The sequence below is a fragment of the Lacerta agilis genome, chromosome 4 (genome assembly GCF_009819535.1).
Source record: "Lacerta agilis isolate rLacAgi1 chromosome 4, rLacAgi1.pri, whole genome shotgun sequence".
Lineage (NCBI taxonomy): Eukaryota > Metazoa > Chordata > Lepidosauria > Squamata > Lacertidae > Lacerta > Lacerta agilis.
In genome coordinates, this window is record NC_046315.1 from 66,702,705 (window position 1) to 66,723,238 (window position 20,534).

The window sequence follows — 20,534 nt, forward strand, 5'->3', positions numbered from 1 at the left end:
CATTGGCTCCCAGTACATTTCTGAACACAATTCAAAGTGTTGGTGCTGACCTTTAAAGCTCTAAACAGCCTTGGTCCAGTATACCTGAAGGAGTGTCTCCACCCCCATCGTTCTGCCCGGACACTGAGGTCCAGTCCCAAGGGCCTTCTGGCAGCTCCCTCGCTGCGAGAAGCCAAGTTACAGGGAGCCAGGCAGAGGGCCTTCTCGGTAGTGGCACCCGCCCTGTGGAACACCCTCCCACCAGATGTCAAAGAGAAAAACAACTACCAGACTTTTAGAAGACATCTGAAAGCAGCTGTTTAGGGAAGCTTTTAATGTTTAATAGATTATTGTATTTTAACATTCTGTTGGAAGCCGCCCAGAGTGGCTGGGGAAACCCAGCCAGATGGACGGGGTATAAATAATAAATTATTATTATTACATCTCACAGTTCTAATTGTATGCTTGGTGGAAAGGGAAAATGGTGTAGAAAATGAGGCCTACATCCAGACTTGATGCCCTCCTTTTCTATCCCTTTACCTTTGATGACTGCTGAAAGGGTTTCTTTAGAGCATCTATTCTCTGATAGGCAGGCGAAGAAGGAGACAGTGTGTCTGAAACCAGGCAGGCAATTTACACCCATATAAAAAACGCTGTGAGAAAGCTTTTTACAAAAACGGTTTTGAAAAATATATTGAATTTGCCATAGCTCACTGTCGCCATCTAGTGTCACATCTGTATATTTCACTTTACAACACACTTAAAACGTTTTATTTGCAGCTGCATAACTGAGTCCAGGGAGCCACTAGATGTGAAAGCAAGTTGTTTGAGACTTTCCCTCCCTCCCTCTATGCATTGCAGGTATGTTCTACACCTGTTGACCATGTGCACCCTGAAATGTTTGGGATTCAAGTATTCTATTGTAATATCTTTTGGCATTCTGGGAAACTTCATAGTTCACCTTTGGGGCTTCTATTTCCTGTCGCAATCTTTTTGTAGCTGACATCACATGAAATTTTAAACTTAGCTTCTCCTCAAAAAGATCTGGTAGGTTTCTCGCCCAAATTTCCAGTACATTGCACTTCAAAGAAATACTTTCCCTTAGCAGAACATGAAAGTATGTCAAAGATACATAAATTCAAGGCCAATTAATTAGCACACTCATTTCAAGGGCAGATCAGAAAGCTGTTCCTATCTGTTGTCAAACTGACAGGACAGCTTTGGCAGCCTGACCCAACAAAGACCCTATTTTCATACTTAACCTGTGATTTCTTGGGCATCACATGTACCATAATCTTGTTTCTTTTGACATTTTTTCACACCCTCTAATCCTAACCACCCTGTGACATGCAAACCTTTCTAATATGCAAGAGTGCACAAGAATATGAGAGCTTTCGGTTTCAGCTATTTAGATTTGCCATTGTAGTTCAGTCATTGGCACCAAGACTTGGCATATGGGATGGCTGAAGGTGGATAAAAACACCCACGGCAAAGAGTTGTGCATGTTTTTAAAAATCTGGTGTTTAAGATGTCAAAGCTTTGCAAGACCCCTGTTGAAGCCTTTGGACCATTGTTTCCAAATGGAGGCCTAAATAGTAGATATTTCAGTGGTCTAACTCAGGAGACGTGTCATATGTTCAGTGATCTGCTGGGTCGTATTTTCAATGCAAAACATGGATGCCACTGCAGGTCTACTTGTAAGCAGGTCTTCCAGCTTTATGTACCATATCCTTCTTTGAAATTATTCCTAGTTGCCGAACTACTTTATTAGAGTATATTGCATTGCTACTGATATACAGATTTCTCTCACAAGATGATCTATGGGGCTAAAATTTCACAGTGTTCCATATATGTCTACTATCCATTGGACCCACAAAGCTCTATGTTTGGCACTTTGGGAAGTCTATATTGACCTATTACTGCTACCACGCGCATGACTGATTGTTTCCAGAAAGAAAGGGGGGGGGACATTAAGCAGAATCATTAAGCCTTCTAGACATGAAGCACGTTCCAAACAGTGGACTTGTTTTCATAAATTAGCTAAATAGCTTCCAGAGAATTATGTACTCACCTAAAAAAATGTGTTCGGGCCACACTCGTAAAGAAATAAAGATGAAAAGAATCTCTGAGTACTTCCAAATGGAGCCTATTGGTTTCAATTAAATAGAGAGCGAGCAAGTGAGAGTGGTCACCTGGACAATGTCTGTGGAAACGAGAAAGTCACAAAGTATAAGGAACTTACTATAAAATTTAACCACTTTTGATCCCTAGCATTTTTTAAAACAGTAACATGCCGCTTACTGAATGCTGAAAGAAATTCTTTAAAAGTAGCATATGATAATGAAGTCATGGATTACCCTTTAGTCCCCAAAACTTACCAAAGCAAATCTGACAGTGCAATATGTCTACTCAGAAGGACGGATGGGAGAGTAATCTGCTTTGCATTGTATTTTAATGCAAACCTACCTAATTTGTGTTGGTATTTTGTTAAAAGGGGAAATACTTAGTATGGTAAAATCAAATGTGAATTCCCTGGATGTCTAGATCCAGATTTAAAATCACAAAACATGCAGCAAAGTAAAGCATGGAAATTTGGGTTGTGTTAGACCTTTAAAATAATCTCTTCTAAATTGCTTCTAAATTTCCCTACTTCCCTTAGCATAGAAAGAGACTACACATTTGGGAAGTTAAAAAGGTTTATTTACAAACTCTCTAAAGGTCAGATTCATGTGGTTTTCCATACAGCAGCGAGAAAAGGCAGGCACTTTAACTTGGGTTACAAAATGTTAATGTTTCCATATTATGTGCATAGAAACACAAAGATGAAGCACCCAACTTAGACCTCCTTCCTGGTAGGGTTCACATGGAAGTGAGGAAGTGTGACATAGTGAAGCCTGGAAGGACTGCTTAGTCTTAACCCCTTCATGTATTAATTAGAGTCAAGCACCCTAGTTACAGTATATGAGGCATGATATGCCCCACAATTTGCACTTTTCAAAACCATGTGCAAACTGAGAAGCGCTTACCCTTTGAAATTCAACCTATTTTTGCAATGTAGTTCTCAAAAAAATGTATAAAATGCATATATTGGAGGAAAGTGTACACAACAATGCACATATTAGTGAAAGCTAATGTTTCAGGGGAAACAGCATGCAAAAATGTGTCTGTTAGATTAAACGTGCACTACAATGCTGATTAATTTTAACAAGGATTTAAAAATGGCAAACTTAAGAGGAAATGTACTGAACTTAAATGGGGGAAAATTGAGAAATTGAGAAAAACTCAGATTTGTCCATCTGTCTACAGGATTACAGCCTTAGTATGCATGTAAATAATCAATGAGCATATTCTCCCCCCCCCCCCGCCGTTCCCTCCCTGGTTTTTCTGTCTCCTCTGTGCCAAAGTTTTTTTATCATGAGTTCCTCTTGTGCCTTGTACAATGTCAAGCACATTGATGGTGAAATTATCATAACAATATTAAGGAGATATGTAGAACTTCAAAGAGAACAAAGAAACATTTCAGTAGATATGTATTATCAGAAAGATGGAGAGCAAACAAACAGAATTGTGTAGCAAAGTACAAACTACCAGGTTCAAATGTTCATACATTTTTCGAGTGTTTTCTGAACTTTTTCCCCGAGTTGTGTTAAATGTTAAATATAACTGCCACCAAATGATTTAATCTGGTAGAACAAATATGTGAAACACCAGAGATATATTTCTTAGCTAATCGAAGCTAGAAGGCAGTAATGACCCAATATCTTTTCCAGGCATGTAGCCTTACTTCAAGAGAGAAGAAACTTTGGGATGTTTACTCACATTCTTTTGAGAACATTCTTTGTGACAGATGCTGCACCATTGGACATAGCATGTGGCACAGCTCACTTAGTGGTTAGGCTGAACAGGTTAGGTTGTTTTACTGAAGCCAAGTGGAAGAGACCATAGTTCATTGCTGAAGTGCATATTTTGCATGCCGAAGGTCCTATTTCAGTTTCTGGCATCTCCAGCTAAAGGATCTCAGGTAGCCGTACTTGTAAAGAATTATGTCTCTGGGGCCTTGAAAGGGCTGCCAATCACTGTATACAATGTAGACCATTGGTCTGAGTCAGCTTCCATGTATTCAAGCAGAGTAATGGGCAAAATACAGCAGAAATTACTGCTGGAAGGAGATTCAACAGTAAAGAAAGCTGAACAAGTATATTAACCCAAGCACAATTCAAAAAATTTCAAAACAAAGCTTGGAGTCTATTTTCTCTCTACTAAGTTTTCCAGCAGCATCATAATAAACATTTCATTTGTATACCGCTTTATATTTTAAAGAATAACACATTAACCATCGAATAAAGCAGTCCAGAATAAAACTTTACTGAAGAAAGTCAAATATAAAGTATACATTCAAAGTTACATAATTAACAGGAAACTAAAATATTATCTTGAAGATTTCAAAAACAAAACATTACAAAGCTCAACTACAAAAGACGCATTAAGTTGACAAAGAATTCCAATATTTTAAAAGAAAACCTTTCTAAAGGAAGCCAAATATAAAATGCACGTTTAAAACCACATAACAGATGAGAGAATAAAATATTATCCTAAGCATACAACATATCTGCTGCTGAGAGTCCTGACAGTGGTGGTTTGTGGTGGCCAGTGGCTTTTGAAGCTCAGGCTCGATATGACCTAAGAGACAACCAAAATGGCATAAGAGACTCCACAACTAGTATTGCACTAGTGTACAGAGATAGTACACTAATCTCTGTAGTCGCACACTTTGATCTAGCTCAGTTGGTAAAGGATGAGGCTCATCTCAGAGTTGTGGGTTTGAGCCCCACATTGGGCAAAAAGTTCCTGCATCGCAGGGGCTTGGATTAGATGACCATTGTGGTCCCTTTCCAACTCTACAGTTCCAAAATTCTCTGGTGTCTGTGTTGGTCCCACAATAAAAACTGCACGATCATGTCCATTAGAGTCCTTTTAAAAAGTATTTTTAACCCCACCCCCATCCCCGCAGCAATGGTCATTGAGCTAGGCTAACTCCATTTCCCAGCTAAATTTGGATTCAGTGCGGGTCAAAAATCCATAGGAATGTGAAAGGTATGTTGGTAGACAGCTAGGAAGAAAATGATATGCACTTGGTGGTTGGTGTGAGAAAAAAGAAGAGGGGTTGGTTTGACTGGTTTCTGTGTCTTTCTTTCCTCTAATGGTGCAAGCCAAAGCATGTGCTATCACACAGCCCTACAAATTACAGATTACAGTAGTCTAGTCTAGATGAGATTAGAACATAGATGACAGTGACCATGCCTTCTCTGTCCAGAAAGCGTTGCAGCTGCCCCTTCTCTGATTCATGGAAGTGTCACATAAGAAAAACAATTATATATTATGCCCCAGCAAACTAATGTATCATTTTAAGCTATGCAACTGTTACTGATGTGAACATTCTGCTTGGGACCACAACAATAATTCATACACGATCAGTCTCTCGGCAGCATTCATTAGAGGAAACAACCTGATTGCTGTGATTGATCTTAGCCATAAGTTTGAACAAAGGAAGGATCAACACAGTACATTATAAATGAGTATAAAATGTGTGTAAAATATGCCAAAGTGCATGATTTAAATGAACTGACACAGCAGTGTATCAGCCTTGAAAATACACAACCACAAACCCTCTCCTACTTCAGTGGTGTAGGAGGTCTTTTGCAAAGCTTCTGACAAATATTATTGCTGAGAATCTACTTCCTTTATTAAAGTGAAGAGATGAATGATCTCTAATTTGATCTCAGGGAGGAAACCTTTCACACATTCATTTTAGAACCCAAATTTCTCCAGGGAATTGTTGATGTCATGGCAAACAGCCTTAGGTTGCAGGCCGAAAGTTCAAAGTGCCAACTACAGTGGTACCTCGGGTTACAGACGCTTCAGGTTACAGACTTTGCTAACCCAGAAATAGTACCTCGGGTTAAGAACGTTGCTTCAGGATGGGAACAGAAACCGCGCGGCAGCGGGAGGCACCATTAGCTAAAGTGCTACCTCAGGTTAAGAACAGTTTCAGGTTAAGAACGGACCTCCGGAACGAATTAAGTTCTTAACCCAAGGTACCACTGGATAGACAATGTAGCTGTGTAATAAAGATTTTAAGGCTGCATTGCTGTACACATGTACTCTCATGTAAGTTCCACCGAACTCAGTGGGACATATTTCTGAATGCTGAATCATTTGCTTTGGCTGGGGGAAGGTCTTGCTGTATGCATCAAAACAATATTTAGGGCATGTGCTAAACAACCAGTGCTCCAAGGGAGGGAGAAATGGCCAGCCTTCTTTATATATTGTGTGAAGGCCCTCCTTCTAGAAGGTTCCAGGGAAGAGCTACAATTTGACTGAAATGGGATGGAACTAAAGGGTGTCACAAGTTTGTGGCCTTCATTAAGGGCCCTCCTATATCATCTGCTTCAGTAATTTGAACTCTGAAGGCAACAACCCATCAAATCCATTCATGTCATTGGTCTTACTTGCAGAACCATGGTGTTGGGAGGCCTGAAATGGACATGAAATGGGCTCTCTGGCAGCACAGTCAAAATCAACCAGCACTGAATGAGACTGCACTCACAAGACAATACAGGGAGATGGGAGTGTTGCCTGCTGGCCTTGAAGCAATGAAGTGGTACATTCCACTTCAGTAAGATCTTGAGGCCTAAGTCTTTTGGCAGGTACTCTGCTAATTTTTGCAAGACTGACCAGAAGGAACATAATATAACAGACCAGTAAATGCACACAAGAGTCAATAAACATTGGACTTGGCCTTCACTCAGCTGAAAAAGAACTTTTAACAGTTAAAAAAAATCTCTGGTAAATATGAGGCATAGAATGATTAAGAATACAGTTGTAATTTAATGTATTTTCTTCTATGAAATCAAGGCCGTTTTGCTTACCATAGAAGGCAAGACACATAGCCAAATAGACTGATAGACAAAGCTGACACATAGTTAAATGATTTGTAACTTCTGGCAAAACACTATAAAACACTGTCTAGACTCGTCCTTTGAAAAACCTTCCCTGTATAAAATAGGTGTGTTTTCTCTCTTTACTTGAAGCAATATTTACGGGCATGCTCATCAAGCTGTTCACTAAAATCTACACGGAAGGAGTTAGTGCTAAATCACAATGTTAGCATATTTAATAAATGTATGACATGCTAGATTATTGCATTATTGGTTCTCTGGTTAACAAAAATGCACTTCATTCAGTGGGAGTGCAAGGAATTACACAGGGGAAGGGGTCAGCAATTTATGGGATTTTGTGCTACCCATGAGTCAGGAGCCGGCGCTTGAGGAAGGGGAAGAGTCTGAGCAGTTGGAGACAGGGGAGGAAGTGCAGGACCCATTGGAAGCGCAGGAAAAGCCTGCTCCTGAGAGGGCCAGGCTGGTAGAATCCCATCTGTCCCTTTCCCTGCTGACTCCAAGGATCAGGAGGTGCTTGAAGAGCCAGGTAAAGGCCTGGGAAGGGGATGCCAGCTACCTAGTGACCAGAAGTGTGTGTGTGTGCTCAGTGCACCTTAGGAGCTACTGTAAGTGTGTGCTTTGCCAGTAAAGAATTAAACTACTGGCCGTCTGACTGTCTTGGGCTGGGTGTGCTCAGGAAACCTAATAAAGGTATTTCCCTAATATGGATTATGGAAGAAAGTGGATCTCTTTTATACAGGTGAAACTCAAAAAATTAAAATATCGTGGAAAGGTTCATTTCTTTCAATAATTCAACTTAAAAGGTGAAACTAATATACGAGATAGACTCATGACATGCAAAGCGAGATATGTCAAGGCTTTGTTTGTTATAATTGTGATGATTATGGCATACAGCTGATGAAAACCCCAAAGTTGAAATTGTTAATTTGGGGTTTTCATCAGCTGTACGCCATAATCATCACAATTATAACAAACAAAGGCTTGACATATCTCGCTCTGCATGTCATGAGCCTATCTCATATATTAAACTCCAGTAGCTAATGAAAACAATTGCTTACATAAGTGGACTTTTCCACGATATTCTAATTTTTCGAGTTTCACCTGTATAACTCACTAAAGCCCCTGGACCTATTTGTCAGCAATGTGGTAGGTAGGCTTATGTGCCTACAAATTTCACCTGCTTTTGCCAACAGGGAAAAATGTCTTAGCCATTTTTAGAATCCCCATAAGTGTGAATGGGGATCACAAAGCTTCATTTTATACAGAGCAGTTCTGAACCAAAATCAAAGAGAGCACAGGAAATTTTAGGATAAGTTTTTTTAAAACACACCCACCGACCCCTACCATTTCCTACAACATTGGAAAAATGTCCTGTATGCTCTTAACATTTGGTGTGGTGTCTTGGTTGCAGTGCTCATATAGGATTGCAAATTCCTGCTGAGTTTTAAAGTTTACTGGGGTATCTTGGGCCAGTCACTCTCTCTCAGCCTAACCTACATCACAGGTTGATATGAGAATAAAGAAGTACTGAGATGGTAAAAAGGTAACTCACTGAACTGACTGGGATTTACTTCTGAATAGACATAGATAGGAATGCATTGCTTGCCACAAAAGTTGCTTATGTGCACTGAAATCACTGTACAGCAGGGAAACATGTTTTAAAAGAAATTTTATACCAAAATATCTGCTAAATATCAGCTAAAACAAAATGATTTTTAGTTGTACAGTTTCTCTAATTTTCATCTCAATAAGGATTAATTTGGGATTGCCCTCCCTCCTCCTATGTCCAGATGGTATGCTGAGACAATAGCAATAAAGTTCATTTTGAGAAGATTAATCAGATCTAATGGATCGAGATTTTAAAACTAATACTGTTTTAATGTTTCATTTCAACCCCCTCCGCCCAGCCAGATTTATAAGCATGATGTCGTTCCTCAACATGTAGGTCATCTAATGTTTTCAGATTTTCTTGGGACTAAAGCTGCTGGTACTAAAAATATGTACAGTACATCCACAATCAGAGACCTCAATATAATTATAATTGCCCTTTTTCTCATAAAAATAAATACATTGTATTGCATATATAAACTGTGTTTGCTCAGAAAACTGATTAGGAGCTTAAAATAAACCATGTAATGATTTTGTACCTTGCCTTGAAAGCCAGAAAATATTGCTGGTATCATTTTGCTTTTGTTGTAATTTTGAGCATTTGTGATGTGCAGGATCACTCAAAGGATCTTTAACAAAACTCTTTTAGTGTGTCTCGATGTTTAATGGCAAAGAGTAGTTTGTTGTTTTAATACATCCAAAATATGATGTGGTGTTCCTTAAATGCTTTGCCTTCGATGACTTCATTTATTGGTCAGCTGTTACTGGTGGCTTGATCCTGGATGAAGAGTTTAGGCTTGCATCATCAAGCCTTGGATGACCAAGAAGAGGGATGTTGATTTCTTGCAGCTTCATCCATCTTCACAGTGCAGTTTTAGCATACATTTGAAAGCCAAAGAAGGGTGGGGGGAAAGCCATAGCTCAGCAGTAGAGCACATTATTGGCATGAAAAGGGTCCCAGGTATCTCCACATAGGGTTAGGAAATCCTGCTTCAAATTCTGAACAGCCACTGTTAGTCAGCGTAGACAGAATTAGATGGTCTAACTCAGTATCAGGTATCTTCCAAACAAAATACAACCTTCCAGTAGCACCTTAGAGACCAACTAAGATACCATCTGAAGAAGTGTGCATGCACACGAAAGCTCATACCAATAACAAACTTAGTTGGTCTCTAAGGTGCTACTGGAATGAATTTTTTCATTTTTTATTTTGTTTCGACTACGGCAGACCAACACAGCTACCTACCTGTAACTAAGTATCTTCCAGTTCTCACTTTGTTTCAGGGCCCACTTTGGTGCATCAGATCAAGCCTCTATTCACTTTGGATCACTTCAGGATGTGTGCGCGCATCCTCCCATTGACTTGCATTGGAAAACCAAAATGGCCATAACTTTGATTTTTCACCTAGGTGCATGAAACCTGTAGACACAATAGCTCCATCAGAGGGGATTAATTATGTCAAAATTTTGACAGACAGACGGATGGACGGACAGACAGATGATAGATAGATAGATAGATAGATAGATAGATAGATAGATAGATAGAGGGTATTTTGTGCTAGTCACCTTTAAAGTTTGCTTATCTCAATATATTTTCAAATGTAAAATGGCCATTACTTCCAGTTTGTTTCACGTAAGTATGAAATTATAGATATCTGGAGAAACATCGATAACACAGGCAAATCGAAAAACCTACCAAGAGCACCACCATATTTGATATTTTTTAAGGACAGAATAAGAAGGAAATTTGTTACACTAATTCCAGGACTGGCATAGATTTATTCTTATTTTGCGGGGGGTGGGGGTGGGGGTAGACCAGGTGGACCCATTGCCTTCTTTGATATTCCTGCTCCTCACCCAATAAAAGTTCCACTGTCAGAGGGCAAATAGTCATGGAGGTTTTTGTGACCACAAGGAGATATCTGAGGACAGTCCTTCCTCCCCTTTAGACCTGTAGAGAGGAAAATGTCCACAATATTTTATGCCCCCTGAGATGCCTTTAAACTCTTCCCATGTGGAAGTGACTCCCATTTCACTAGTGCTGCGTGAACAAAACTTTATTCACCACTAGCTTTTACTGGATAGTGCATACAACTGAGCTGTAAATTTGGCCATTTCTCATATCTTGGGTGAAGTTGGGTAAAAGTACCTGTATGTAGAAACATACTTCTGTAATCAAGGAGGCTAAGGTAAACTGGGCTTTATACCTGCTGTTTCTATTGCAAGCAGTTGGGGGGAAAAATAGTTTTAGCGAAGTCTGCATGAACTGATTTTATACAACTGTTTGTACCTTAAATATACTTGCAAAACTTAAAATATACCTGGAAGTTTAGAGGAAAAAAATAGATCATCTCATTATCTGTATCTGTGTAAACTGTATTTCAGCTCTACATTTCCCAGCTTGGGATAATTATGCTCTCAATAGTTTAGCCATTTTCATTTAAACTTAAACTTAAATTATTACTTATTTCCCACTGAGGGATTTAGGATTGCTGCCTTGGGAATTATATGTATGTGGGTTAATACTTAAAGTAGATGAGAACTTAATAAGCCAAGAAACCTGAAATATTTAGATAGGAATTAAATTGATTAGCTGTCCAAAGATAATTAGCTGTTGATAGATGTTCTAGGATTATTTCACAATGTGTGGAGACTCTAGGACTTCAGCATTCCTTGGCAGATAGATTTTCTCTCTCTCTCTCTCTCTCTTTTTAAAGTAAGGCTGCAATCTTAACTAGGTGTACTGTTGAATTACTTGCAGGTAGGTGGGGTCAGGATTACAGCCTTAACTATCAACTCATCGTTGCTATATCTAGTGGGGTAGGAGACAATTTTGTGTCTCCTCTCATGTTATTTATATTGTTATAAAGCCAGTGTCTTTGAAGAGACAGTTTTCCCAGTTATTTATTCTTTTAAAACCACACATTCCAAAGAAAATGTTGTGGAGGAGCCAAATGTCATCTGCCCTGGTAAATAGCCACTACAGAAATCTAGATTTCTTTCTTCCAGCTTGAACATCAGTTTCTGGAGAAGGGCACTTCCCTCTATTAGCTGTGGCTGGGAAGACTCACTTTCTTCAGTGGCCCAAATTTTACCTCACCCCTTCAGCCTGGTAGGAGGCAGTGCAGCAGAAAACAAGTTTTCCATCATGACCATGCAAACTTTCTTTTACAAATGTAGCTTCTGGGCTTAGATCCAGCTGCTCTTTGTGGTAACTTCTTATTTTATTTGAAAGAAAGCACTTTCTAAAGATGGAACGCCCTCCCATCAGATGTCAAGGTGATAAACAGCTATATGACATTCAGAAGACATCTGAAGGCAGCCTTTCATAGGGACGTTTTTTTAATGTTTTACTGTGTTTTTATTTTCTCTTGGAAACCTCCCAGAGTGTTTGGGGCAACCCAGTTAGATGGGCAGGGTACAATTATTATTATTATTTCCCTGAAGAGAGTTTATATTGTGGCTGTATAGCCAGAGAGTGGAAATGATATGTTAGAATAATGAATTGTGTTTATTCAAATGTGCAGAGTTCACCAAATGTCTGCATTTTCTACCCCTTTGATTACTTACAAATAATGTAATTTATAAAAGATATTATATATTCTATAAAAATAATAAAGAGATGGGTGCTATTGATTTTTTTTAAAAAAACACACATTTTGAAAACTTCCAATTGAAGCACAGGACTTCTTTGCTTTTGTTTTTGTTAGAAAAATGAGAGTTGGCGTGTGCAAAGATAATCTTTAGTTAAAATTGCATGATGGTACAGCAGCTTGCTAATATAATCTTTCACTGATTAAAATTATTAACATCTCCACTTCAGACAAGCAAATCATAGACTCTGCAATATTCTTATCACAAATACCGATAATTCAATTCATGTCTCATCCTATCTGATGATTAAACACCACATTTCATTTTGGCATCATCTCAATAGCTTGTACAGCATTAACTAGCCTATAAAGTTGGATCTGAATTGCATAAGGTCATAGTGCTCAGTCACATTAAAAAGACATTGATTTTGGTGTGTGCATGTGTAGAGCTAAAAAGATAACCCTGTGCATACATATTCAGAAACAATCTCATTATTTTCAAAGGTGTTCACTGCTAGTAAGTTTCTTTATGTCTCTTTGAGTTGCCTGTAGCAAGAAAAAAATGACTAATAAATTTAATAAACAGTAATAAGTGCACATCAGAAAAATGTTTCAAAACAATGATTCATTATCCCAACACCTATCCATTAAATTTAAACTGACAAAACAGGCTACAATATTGTATAGGAACTTTCAGTTGTTTGTGAATATTTGGATGGGGTTAGTAAATGGGGCAGCTTGGAGTAATATCAGTAATTCCATGATGTGCATGTTCTTCTTCCAGTCTGTCCACTGGCAACATGGACAGTCTGGAACAAGAACATTCTGGTCCTTGACATCTGGCAGACAACAGACATTATACTACCAATTTACACCTTAGACTCTGATTCTGTCAGAACTGCATATTTTTACCCTTTGCAAAAATGAATCATCCAGGACAGCTCTATCTTTATGCTGAAACCATGATGGCTTTATATTCTGCACAGATATCATCCCGGTGTTATATAAAGTGATGTCATCCCGTTAGGGCAAGGACTTCCGCTTACACAGCAGAACTTCCTCTCCATCTCCATCTCCTTCCCCTGAACTCTACCTCAAATCTGCTCCAAACCCTCTGGAGCATACTGAGGAGCATGGGGAGGCATGGGGACAGGAAAGGGAGTTCCATTGTACAAGTAGAAGTCCTTGCTCCAGCAGGACAGCTTTGTTGGATACACACCAATATGTCTTCAGACATACATAGAAGCCCATGGATCTCCATATGTTGTTGGACTCTACCTCATATCAGTTAAAGTCCAGCAACATCTGAAGGACCTTACCCTGGTCCTCCACACTTTGCAAGTTTATAGTGGGAAACACAGCTGAAATATAGGTGTGTGCATGCAGCAGTCATTTATGTTTAGAATCAAGAAGATTTAGGTTCCAAATCATACTAGATTCTGAAGTTCTCTAGGCTAATTACTATCTCAAAGCCATGGGTAGGCAAACTAAGGCCCGGGGGCCAGATCCGGCCCAATCGCCTTCTAAATCCGGCCTGCGGACGGTCCGGGAATCAGCGTGTTTTTACATGAGTAGAATGTGTGCTTTTATTTAAAATGCATCTCTGGGTTATTTGTGGGGCATATGAATTCATTCATCCCCCTTCCAAATATAGTCCAGCCCCCCACAAGGTCTGAGGGACAGTGGACCGGCCCCCTGCTGAAAAAGTTTGCTGACCCCTGGCCTAACTTATGTCACAAGGATAAAGCAGGGTTGGGAATAACAACCATGTAGTATAAGAAAATGTAATAAACAAATAAAAGCAACCTTATATTTATTAAAGGCCAATCTCTGCAAAGACTACTAAGAAAAGCTCGATTTTTACTCACTGAATAAAGTCAAACAAGAAATTTTATAGCATGTAAAAGCCATCTGTTGATTTCTCTTCAGCAGCCTGAAAACACAGATTGAAGCCTGGATATAGAAGTCATTTGCTTCTTTACACTTGTTGGAGGGAAATGAAGACTAATTGTCATGTTACTAATTGATGTGATAAAGCTACCATGAAATGATTTTCATATGGGGTACTGTATATTCTGAATATGTCTTATGAGGTGAAGAATGATATATGTACCACACAAGAGAAAAAATGTTTACACTCAAACTTCTCTGAAATTAAGTAAATAAAAGGATCTTTTCTGGCGGTGATTTGCCCCATTTAAATCTAATGTGAAAATTAACTGGAGAGCTAATTTTGTGTTTCGTGGATATGGTAGCTTGCCTATAGCTTGATTGAATCCACCAATGCTTATTTGCTCTATGGACAAAAGCTAGATGTTTCATTCAGCCATGCTACCTCACAATAATTATTGTTACCTACATGTTCTTGAATTGGATCCAGATGGCAAATCTAGTGGAAGACACTAGACATCATGTAAAGTGACACAGCTCCACAGCATGAAGCCCAAACACCATCTTTTTGTGCTTGTCGGTTTCTTCTGATCTGGAAAGCAGGAAAATAATTGAGATTCCCTGGATGATGTGTCCTTCCCCCTGTTGCTGCAATTCTTCAACCTCTGGTGGCTACAAATCAGATTGCGAGTACATTATTGATGAGGCATCTGCTAATATTTCATTTGCGGGTGTGTTGTTTCTGTGGCATTGGAGGGAAAACCTGGCTCCCATTTCTCAGCCCTGTCAGCAACTGGAGAAACTTCTGAAGCATTTAGTTATTGTTATTCATAAACTGACTCATAACGTTACCATAAAACGAATACGTGCCCAAGGTAACTAAATCTACACTTCCCAACCATGCGGAAGGAAAACCATTTATTACTTGATGTGATTGCAAGTGTGTGCAGTGATCCTGTGTGTGTTTCCGCATGCACCTACTTTTTCTGAGAATTTTCATGTTAAATGAATTTCCCAGGCAGCCCCTAATCTCATTAAACAATCTCAAAATATTTTGATATTTCCTGCAATAGCTAAAAAAAGCTGATATTGGCCAGCCTCTTTGTTCCCTCCCAGAGATGTGGACATAAATTGTGGCAGTTCACAAAGCCCAAATCTCCTGGGTTTAATATGACCTGACTGTCCCTTGGGAAAAGGTGAAAAGAATAACATCCAAATGCAGTCATGGTTGGATTTTTGGAACAGCTTATCCTTTGAATAAAAAAATTCAAAATCTTTAACAAGTGCTCCTGTAACCATTGAAAAGGGACACGGGTGGCACTGTGGGTTAAACCACAGAGCCTAGGGCTTGCCGATCAGAAGGTTGGCAGTTCGAATCACCATGACGGGGTGAGCTCCCATTGTTCAGTCCCTGCTTCTGCCAACCTAGCAGTTCAAAAGCACACCAAAAAAAGTGCAAGTAGATTAATACTCCAGCGGGAAGATAAATGGCGTTTCCGTGCACTGCTCTGGTTTGCCAGAAGTGACTTAGTCATGCTGGCCACATGACCAAGAAGCTGTACGCCGGCTCCCTCGGCCAGTAAAGCGAGATGAGCATCGCAACCCCAGAGTTGTCTGCGACTGGACCTAACGGTCAGGGGTCCCATAATAATAATAATAATAATAATAATAATAATAATAATAATAATAATAATAATAATAATTTATTTGTACCCCGCCCATCTGGCTGGGTCTCCCCAGCCACTCTGGGCGGCTTCCACCAAACATTAAAATACATTTAAAATATCACAGTTTAAAAACTTTCCTAAACAGGGCTGCCTTCAGGAATTTTCTGAATGTCAGGTAGTTGTTTATTCCCTTGACTTCTGATGGGAGGGCGTTCCACAGGGCGGGCACCACTACCGAGAAGGCCCTCTGCCTGGTTCCCTGTAGTTTTGCTTCTCGCAGTGAGGGAACCGACAGAAGGCCCTCGGCGCTGGATCTCAGTGTCCGGGCTGAATGATGGGGCTGGAGACGCTCCTTCAGGTATACAGGACTGAGGCCGTTTAGGGCTTTAAAGGTCAGCACCAACACTTTGAATTGTGCTCGGAAACGTACTGGGAGCCAATGTAGATCTCTCAGGACCGGTATTATGTGGTCCCGGCGGCCCCTCCCAGTCACCAGTCTAGCTGCCGCATTCTGGATTAATTGCAGTTTCCGGGTCACCTTCAAAGGTAGCCCCACATAGAGCGCATTGCAGTAGTCCAAGCGGGAGATAACTAGAGCATGTACCACTCTGGCGAGACAGTCTGAGGCAGGTAGGGTCTCAGCCTGCGTACCAGATGGAGCTGGTAGACAGCCGCCTTGGACACAGAATGAACCTGTGCCTCCATGGACAGCTGTAAGTCCAAAATGACTCCCAGGCTGCACACCTGGTCCTTCAGGGGCACAGTTACCCCATTCAGGACCAGGGAGTCCCCCACACCCACCCGCCCCCTATCCCCCCAAAACAGTACTTCTGTCTTGTCAGGATTCAACCTTTTTAATAATTGAAAGTGCTACAGCAATGAGTCTGCTCTTCCTGCCTGTCCCAGAAAAGAAAACAGGCAATTCAAACATTCCAAAGAACGCTGAAGTAGGTGCACAGGTTTTAAAAGAGTGTTTGACAGAACACTTCAACAACCCAGTTTAGCCATTCCTCCTGCTTCCATGTTGTCCCATCCCAACAGGAGAGGCTGGGGTGCATCTTTTGCAGTCATGCATCATGGGATTCTGGGCCAGCCTGCCCAAGGCATTTTGCTGCCTGAGGCAAAGGACAAGATGGCACTTCCTACCATTCCATGTATTAAAGTTGGCCAGAATGACAGTTGAATAATACTTACTGGGACACTGTCTTTGGCTGAACCAGAGAGCAACAGGGTGGCTTAGGAAGCACAATGCAGGCCATACAGCTCTGTCTTCAAACATCTTCCTGCTGTTCTCCACTCACCAATATCTGCCACCTGAAACAACAGTCTAATTTTGCTTAATGGTAGGGCCAGCCCTAGTGGGGTCTGTAGTCAAGCCAACACTCTGATTTGTGGCTGAAAAATCCCCTCTGAGGAGGCCACTCTGTGGGGCCTCTACTGTTGGTATGATTGGTAACCAGGGGGTTGAAGGCATGATAGGGTCCCAATCTGAGTTGAGCCATTTGTGAAGGGAACTTTATCCAACACAAAATGGGTTCACATTTCAAGCTACCGCTCTTTAGTGAAATTACAGGGAAGCGAGGGGAAAGCTGCAAACTGGATGGTGCCGAGTCTCACATTATGTCTTCTACATGATGGCAAGCTTCAGGCATGGCTTTGCAGTGAGGTCCTGTAAATTTACCCTATGGCTATTTGGGAGATGGAATTCAGAAAGCAAAGCTCTTGGGAAGAAGTAAGCTATGAACCAGGAAAATGTCAGTGACAATATATCAGCCAGCTTTCCTTTTCCTCCCTCTCCCCTTCCCCCTCATTTGCTGTGATTTAAAATGAGTAGTGATTAGCACAGTGACCCTGAAAGGTGATTACTCTGAAGAGGCCATAAACTACATTGTTTAAGCACATGGCATGATATATGCTTTTAGCATTGGGAAAGGAGCAAACCTAAGAGACATATGACTTTATTTTAGCACTCTTACTAATTGCCAGATTGGCTGGCACTGGTGTGCGAATGTGCCTGAGACAGGTCCCAGCACTTTAATGCTATAAAAAGAGGAAAACACAGGAGACACGACCAGGTGTTTGTTACTTGCATTGGGTGGAATGAACTATGCATCTCACTTCGCTGCCTGCTTGCAATCATTGTCTGATCTCTTTCCACTTGATAGTGTGTGCTCCTGTCAGTTTTCTCGCTCTTGTTTTTATAATCCCATTTTATATTGTGTGTATTGATTTCAATTATGCAGTCACCAAGTCATAGCTTGTAAAGCTTTAAATAGTATTTTAAGTGTTCCTGAGGAATAATCACATGTGAAAAATGGAAGCCAAGAGGGAAACTGGAACCCTGGAACCAATACCATAATGACTTACATTTGCCAGCTTGGCATCACTGGCATCCAACCTCATTTTACAAGCTAGGAATATTTGAAAAGCTTCTGGTCACAACAAGTTTCTGTATGTTTCTGTTGAGTAATCTAGTCCTGGGACTCTAAATCTGACTTTCTGCCTCAAGGGTGCTGAAGGCTGCTCTCCTGCCACCAGTGGTGAAGTAATATTCAACTGCCAGTTGAATCATGTGATGTGGAGGGCACATCACTTTGTCTTTCACCTTAGGCAGCAAAATGTCGTGGCAAGTCAGATTGATTATATAAGAGCACACAAAAGTCATTTTTAAATGTGAGTATTGGAACAAGAAACAAGTAATGGAACAAGAAACTTCCACTACAGTTTTAAGCTAGCTTTGCCCCTGAATTACGTTGGTCTGTGTGGGTGTGTGTATCTACTCATTGGTGAGAGAACCCCTAGCAGAGATTTAAAGTCACAAAATCTGCGGCAAAGTAAATCATGGAAATACAGGCTGTTAGACCTTTAAAATATGCCTTTCCAAGTGAGTTCCAAAATTTCCCTCTTCCCCCAGCATAGGAAAACACTTCAAAGATCAGGTTCACATTCTTTTTCATACATCAGTCAGGAAAGTTGCACAGGCCATAAAACATAGCTTAGTTACAAAGTGGTGAAAGTTCCTAGATAATTATTTGTATAGGACAGGTTTCCTCAGCCTCAGCCCTCCATATGTTTTTGGCCTAGAACTCCCATGATCCCTAGCTAGCAGGACCAGTGGTCAGGGACACTGGGAATTGTAGTCTCAAAACATCTGGAGGGCCGAGGTTGAGGAAGCCTGATATAGGAACTCAAGAGAGCCTTGTGAGAGCCATGCAGTTGAGCTGGAGCAACCAGCTCAAACCTCTTCACACACTGAGATTCTCAGGTACAATGGGGGGGGGTGTCAATAGGCTTGATTACCTATTTGCTCCCAAGGTAAGGGGAAATGATATAGCTAAGCCTGGCAGGACAGTTTACTCTATTGTGTTAACCCTTTTATGCATTAATTAGACTTATGCATGTTGGTTATGTGAGGTTGGTCATTCCACAAATTACACACTTCCTTAATACTTGGCTATAACCGAGGGTTATTGTAGGGGTTGGAAAGCAAATGAACATTCTTGACTTATTTTATCCACAGTGCCAGAGATAGAGGGCACGAATGTTTTAGTGCTGAATCATCAAATATGAATGAAAGAAATGTCTGAATGAAGGGGGGGGGGAAGAAACTTGGAAGAATATTGTGCTTTTCTGTCTCTTCTTTATCTACAGACCTAGATAGGTATTGCTCTGCTGGCGAAGAATAAAGAAAGTCTCAGGTATACATGAAATCCCCATAGGTTAAAATGGAATTTTCCAATTTTTTTGTTTGCTCATGCTGGTGCATCATCATCATCACCATCATCATTATTACTATTATTTTTATTATTATGCCTCTTCTGTGCAAAGCCTTCAGAAATAATTCTGTCCTTTAGTAGTACAGAAAATACGAACATATTTAATGGTTTTGATGAATAGGGTTGATTTGCTGAACGAAAGTTTCCTGTAAACCTTGGCAGGTTCCTGCGTTCTGTGGATGGTACTTTCCAGACCAATATTCTTTGTAGGTGGAAGGTGGGAGGCAAAAAAATCAAAACCACAGTCTTTCAAGATGGAGGGAAAGTCCACATCCTGTAATGCTATGAAGATGAATAGCAACCTAATGATCAGTAGAAATGCTTTGATCTTTTTGCATATAAGAATAGTAGCATAAACCACTTCCTGTACTAATAATACAGTCTGTGTGTTGCTAGAGCCAATAAAAAGGAAAATGATTATGGAGCCAAAATATCTAAGGAAGCAGACTTAAAGGAGACAGCTACAATTTAAGCTAGATTTAGTAAAATATGACATGCTGCTAGAAGTTGAAATCACTACTAAATAATTTATTTCATTCGAATATATATATAGATAGACACACACACACACACACACACACACACACATTCATCAGTGAGTTTCTCTAAATATATACATTTTGGCAAAGCAGTTTCCCACAATATAATGCACTAATATACCATGGAGGCTGCTCAACTAGCCTAAATAATGTAAACATCACCATAGTGATGGTGTTTCCTGCTTGGCAGGGGATTGGACTGGATGACCCTTATGGTCTCTTCCAACTCTATGATTCTATGATTCCATCAAAATTTGAGATATACCTAAACAGTAAGCCCACAACTTACACACATTTAACTTGTGCACATTCAACTTTATGTACATGGCAATTTATTTTTAAAAAATAAATAGGGGACAGAAGGAGGTAGGGTTCTGGGAAAAATGACTTTGGCGATCCCACCCGCCATTGAACCCAATGAGTTTTGACTATATGCGATTTTGGCCCTAGGTGTGATTCCTGGAATGTAAACCCACATAAGTTGTGGGCTTATTGTATACAGCCAGAACGATTGGGTCACTAA